Genomic DNA, 6,000 nt, shown 5'->3' with positions numbered 1-6,000 from the left:
ATATTTTATCTGCTTTTGGGAACAATTTTATTTTGGTCTGTAATATTTTGGGCACTTTCAATTTTCTTTTGGTGAACTTGCAAATTTGGTACACTTGGCCGATGTTTTAAATCGGTTTTGGATGATTAATACCTATGTTTATTCTGCCTATATGCTTTGTGAATGTTTTCTCTCTATGCATGCTTCTTGTCTTAACACTAAACCACTAGATGGTGTTGTGTTATGGTATCCTTTATGCTTGTATGTTGGTTTTTGATGATGCCAAAAAGGGGAAAAGATGCAAACTATCAAGGAAACTTAATCATTCTATGGTCTTTATTTGAAATCTTCACAAGCTGCCTACTCTCTACAAGCAGGTATATTGTATATACAAGTTTTTTAGTTTTTCCTTAAGTTATTTATTTAAGTATAGCTTTTACTTCCTTAGCATCAGTTCCCTTTCTGCATTGTACTTTGTTTTTGCATTTTCTTTTCTTTAAGAATAAGTTGGATTATCTCTGTTTCCTTGTAAGTAAGTTTGGTTTGTTTGTCATCATCAAAAAGGGGGAATATTGTTGGACTTAATGATTTTGATGATGACACAACCTCACTTACTTACAAACTAATAAGTGCTTGATTGTTTAAGTGTGTACTCAGTTGCAAAGTCCAGGAGAACACTACTAAAATTCTGACAAATTGCGACCGCCTCTGACGGTCGTTGAAAATAGCAAAAACGGTCGCAAAACTTAATTGCGACCGTCAACGGTCGTAACGTGGTGATCGTTATTACCTTGGTCGCAAAAAAACAAAATTACGACCGCTTGACGGTCGCAATTTTTTTGCGATCGTTTTTGATATTTTCAACGACCATTTGAAAAACGGTCGCAAATAAATATAATTGCGACCGGTATGTCAGCGGTCGCAAAATTGGATTTAGCGACCACCTACAGCCGTCGCTAAAATTAAAAAAAAAAACAAAAAAAAAAGAAAATCACCCCACCCCGTATCCAGCCTCACCAACCCACCACCACTGCCAACCCTATTCACATCTACCCACCACCACCATCCACCCTAAATACTATCAGCCACCCTGAAAACACCTTCAACCACCACTAAAACACCTTCAACCACCACGAAAACACCTCCAGCTACCCCAACAACACCTTCAACCACCACAAAAACACCTCCAGCCACCCCGAATCACCACGAAAAGAACTCCAGCCCACCCCGGATTCACACCCCTTTCCCACAAAAACCCAAATCAGCCACCACAAAAGCCACCCATAAACCAAATTAATCAAAAATCAAACAAAATAACATGAAAACCCAAAATTTAGCGAAAATCAAATCAAAAAAATAACAAAAATCAAACAATTTCACTTTGAATATCAAACCCTAAAATTAACGAAAATTAACCCACAAAATTATCCAATTAAAATGTACCCGTAAATATTTAAAACCCAAAATTCAACAAAAAAAAACAAAATCAAATAAAAAAGAAACGAAAATCAACCAAAAACAAAACGAAAATAAACCAATAACACGAGAACATGCCTCAAACTTCGAATTTTATCTCAAATTTGGTTTAATAAGGCCAAATTCGACCATGAAAAGTGTAGATCTAGACTTTTCATGGTCGACTTCGACCTTAAAAACCATGAACTAGTTAACACCACAAAGCTAAGCATCAAACCAACACACCACCAACGCTGCCGGAGAATAAGAGAACGGAAAAGGAGGGGAGCGTAACTTGGAACGAAAATGGAGATGTGAAAATGAAGAATAAAAATGAGGAGGAAGGAGAAAGGAAAGAGAAGAAGATGGAACCATGGAGAAAGAAAAAAGAAGAGGAGGAGAGAGAAAAGAAAGAGGCGGAGGCTAAGAGCTGAGAAACTCTTAGGGTTTGGCTCATTCTATACCGCATAATTTTTTTAAAAAAAAAATCCCTTTTGCGACCGTTAAAGCGGTCGCAAATTATGACATTTACGATCGTCCTTTTGACGGTCGCAAATTATGACATTTACGACCGCCTTCGACGGTCGCAGATTATAAAATTTACGACCGTCTTTGTGACGGTCGCAGATTATGACATTTACGACTGTCTTAGACGGTCGCAGATTTTGAAATTTACGACCGTCTCAGTGACGGTCGCAGATTATGACATTTACGACCGTCTTTGACGGTCGCAAACAATCTATTTTAATTTAGAATTATTTTTAATTGTTCAAACATCCCAGCGACCGTCTAAAAAGATAAAAACGGTCACAAAATTGCGACCGTTTTCAAAGCAGTCGTAATATTGCGACCGCTTAAAAAACGGTCGCAAATTTCATCGTTTGCGACCGTTTTTCAGACGGTCGTAGAAAAACGGTCGCAATTTAACCGAATTTTAGTAGAGGAATTAAGTGTCTTGTAAAGATACCATGAGGAACAAGAAGGCCAGAAGCAGAGCTATCCATAAAGAAGAGTTCCTTTGCAGGAACTGGTGCTTCAAAAATAAAGACTTGAGAAGAGAAGGTTCCCCTTAGGAAACAGAAGCTTCAGAGCAGAAGCTTCATCAGAGAAGAGAAGTTCCTCCCAAGGAACAAGAAGCCTCGGAGTAGAAGCTTCATCAGAGGACATGAAGACTAAATATATTTTTATATTTTAGGATTTATGTAAGTATAAGAAATTAGTTACACTCGAAAAAGCTGTGTGGAATTGGTTTAAGTTGATAAAATTGTGCATGCTAATTTTTAGGAAAACTGTTTTCTAAGCGTTTATCTTTTTCCAAATTAAAAGGGATTTTATTTTATTCTGATTTTTGAAAATATCTTCTGAAAATAAAATCTCCCACGTTTTCTAAAAACTTGCGTCCTATTCCTCCATGATTTTCTTCAAGTCATGGTCTTGTACATTGAGGAGTTCATGTTTCCTTAATTTTAGGAACATAATCTTCTTAGTAGGTTGGAGTAGTGGCGTAGTGGAATTGCTGCACAAAGAAGTTTTTCCTAAACGAATTTTGGTCTATAAATAGCTGTTGATTTCAGATGGAAAAACTCACCCTTGCTCACATAAGTTTTTCTAACTTTTAATTCGAGTCAAATGTCAATTCCACACAAGTAAATTAGAGTGTTCTTAATGTTCTTGTACTAGAGTTTTTTTTTCTTTCGAGTTGTAATTTGGGGAATGGGGAAGTTTGAGTGAATTTATGTATGTGAGAAAGAGAAGTGAGAAAGAGAAGAGAAAGAAAAGAGAAAGAGAAGAGAAAGAGAAGAGAAGAGAAAGAGAAGAGAGATAGAGAAGAGTAGAGTAACAAGTTGGGTGACATGTTCCTCGGGGTTTCAAGTTCATTGAGGAACTTGAAGTTTGAGTCGTTAGTTTGTAATAGGACCATTTGCCCTATTCTAGTGAAGATTCTTTTCCCAAAATCCCAAGTGGTCATGGTTTTTCTCCTTGTTAGGGCCAAGGAGTTTTCCACGTAAAAATCTCTCTTGCATCCTTTAGTTCCTTCAGTTTATCTTTCTGTTCCTTTAGCTTACTTAGTCTTAATTCCGCAAAAAGTTTGGCTAAACTCTCATACTACAATTCAACCCCCCCTTCTTGTAGTATTCATTGGAATAACAATTGGTATCAGAGCCTAACTTCTAGGAAAATCAGGAAACCCTGAAGAAGAAAGGTCTTGGAGAAAATGAATACTCATGAAAAGCTCAAGGAAGGATACTCAACTCAGAGGCCTCCTATGTTCAACGGCAAGTTCTATACCTACTGGAAGAACCGCATGGAAATATTTATCAAGGCGGATAACTACCAAGTCTGGAGGGACATCGAGGTTGGTGATTTCGAAGTCACCAAAACAAACGCTCAACATGAGGTAATCCCTAAGCCTATGTCTGAATTTGAGAAAGAGGATTTTGATAAAATGGAAATCAATGCTATGGCTGTGAAATTGCTCCATTGTGGACTTGGACCTCACGAACACAATCGTGTTATGGGGTGCAAGAACGCTTTGGAAATCTGGGACTTGCTGCAGATTACTCATGAAGGAACCAATGAGGTTAAACGTTCAAAAATCGATCTGCTTATGTCAAAGTATGAAAGATTTGAGATGCAACCTAAGGAAACCATCCAAGAGATGCTAACCCGTTTTACTAATATCATAAATGAGTTGGTTTCCCTTGGTAGACAGATTCCTACAGATGAGCAGGTTTGGAAGGTTCTTAGAAGTCTTCCGCAAGATGAGAAATGGAGAGCTAAGGTGACAGCACTTCAGGAAACTAAGGACTTTACCAAATTCAACATTGAACAACTAGCAGGTTCTCTCATGACTCATGAGCTGCACCTTGGAGTCAACAACGAATCCATGAGGAACAAGGGATTGGCTCTTAAGGCTGATGAGGAGGAAGACTCAGAAGTAGACGAGGATGAGGCTGCCCTTATTGTGCGAAGATTCAAAAAGATGTTCAAGAAAGGCCGCACCTCAAGGAACTTCGGGAAAAAGACCTCAAATCCAAAACCTGACTACAGCTGCCACAAGTGTGGATCCCCAGAACACTTTATCAGAGACTGTCCCCTCTGGGAAAATGATAAAGGAAAAGGAAAGGCTAAGGAACAAGGAAGAGAAAAATTCAGCAAAGCAAACTACCAAAAGTCAGACATGAGGAAGGCCATGATAGCTGCCTGGGGAGACTCAGACAGTGAAGAAGAAGAGGATGACCAACCAGAAGAGGAGACGGCTAATCTTTGTTTGATGGCTAAATCAGATGATGAAAAGGCCTACCTTGAGGAACTCCAGAAAGAGGTATTTCTTGATCCTAAACAGCTTAAAACTCTCTCTAAAGACGTTCTAATAGATATATGTCTAGAAGAAGAAGAATTCTTTAGAGATACTTGTGTGAAACTGAACAAATGTGAAAAAGCTCTTAAGGTTTGCAAAGAACATGGTGCTTGGTTGGAAACAGCCTATGCAAAGTCTCAAAGCAAATTAAGAGAGCTTGATTTTAAATATAAACACATAACAGAGATAGCTGATAGAATCAAGAATGAAAGTATTCTTCTAAATGTTGAATTAACTCAGTATAAGCTCATGAATTCTGATATCAGTTCTAGCAGTTCCTCAAGCGATCAGCTGCTTAAATTCAATGTTGATTTTGAAAATTTGAAAAATGAACTCTCTACTTTAAAAACTAAAAAGGATCAACTTGAATCGGAACTGAATGCTAGAAAGGATAGAAGCATTGACCCAAAGGTCATACCTAAGTGGATAGTTGAAGCTCAAGGAAAACGAACTGAAGGCCTTGGTTACATGACCAAGAGAAAAGGTAAGCAAAAGAAATATGTTGAGCTTCCTAGCATGAAGGTATGCACTTTTTGTGGTAAGACTGGACATCTCTATGGTCAATGTAGAATAAGAGAAGAAGTTGATAAAAAAAATGTAAAACAAGTGTGGGTCAAGAAAATTGATATTACATCCACGTCTAAGGAACCCAAGGAAACCTGGGTTCCTGATCCTAATGCTTAGTTTTCTTGCAGGTCCTAGTGAGGGGGAATAACTCGTGGTATCTCGACAGCGGGTGTTCAAAGCATATGATAGGTGATAAATCAAAATTCCTCTCACTAGAAGACTACCCTGGAGGAACAGTAACCTTTGGGGATAATTAGAAGGGCGAGATCATTGGAAAAGGCAAAATTGGAAGATCAAAATCTCATTCAAAAGATAAATATGTTAATATACCAAAATTCCAAAACACGGTTTAAAGGGAATTTATACTTGTAATCACGCTTAATAAGATAATTAATAATCTTGTTTAGGCTAACGTGATTTCAATTCAAGTGATCGCCAATAATATATTTTTTTGTGCATTAATATTTAACCAACATAGATTTAACAGGTTTAGGCTTAACATAATGATTGTATGTTAGTCAGAAAGCGCACATGAATATGAGAAGAATAAAGTAGAGGCCTATTTTTAGGGAAGGTTCAATCTCTTTTAGGTTGGATTTTGTAGGGAATATTTCAAGCATCCCACACTTGAGCCCCAC

Source organism: Chenopodium album, chromosome 16 (genome assembly GCF_948465745.1).
Source record: "Chenopodium album chromosome 16, dcCheAlbu1.1, whole genome shotgun sequence".
Classification (NCBI taxonomy): Eukaryota; Viridiplantae; Streptophyta; class Magnoliopsida; order Caryophyllales; family Amaranthaceae; genus Chenopodium; species Chenopodium album.
This window is presented reverse-complemented; position numbering follows the sequence as displayed.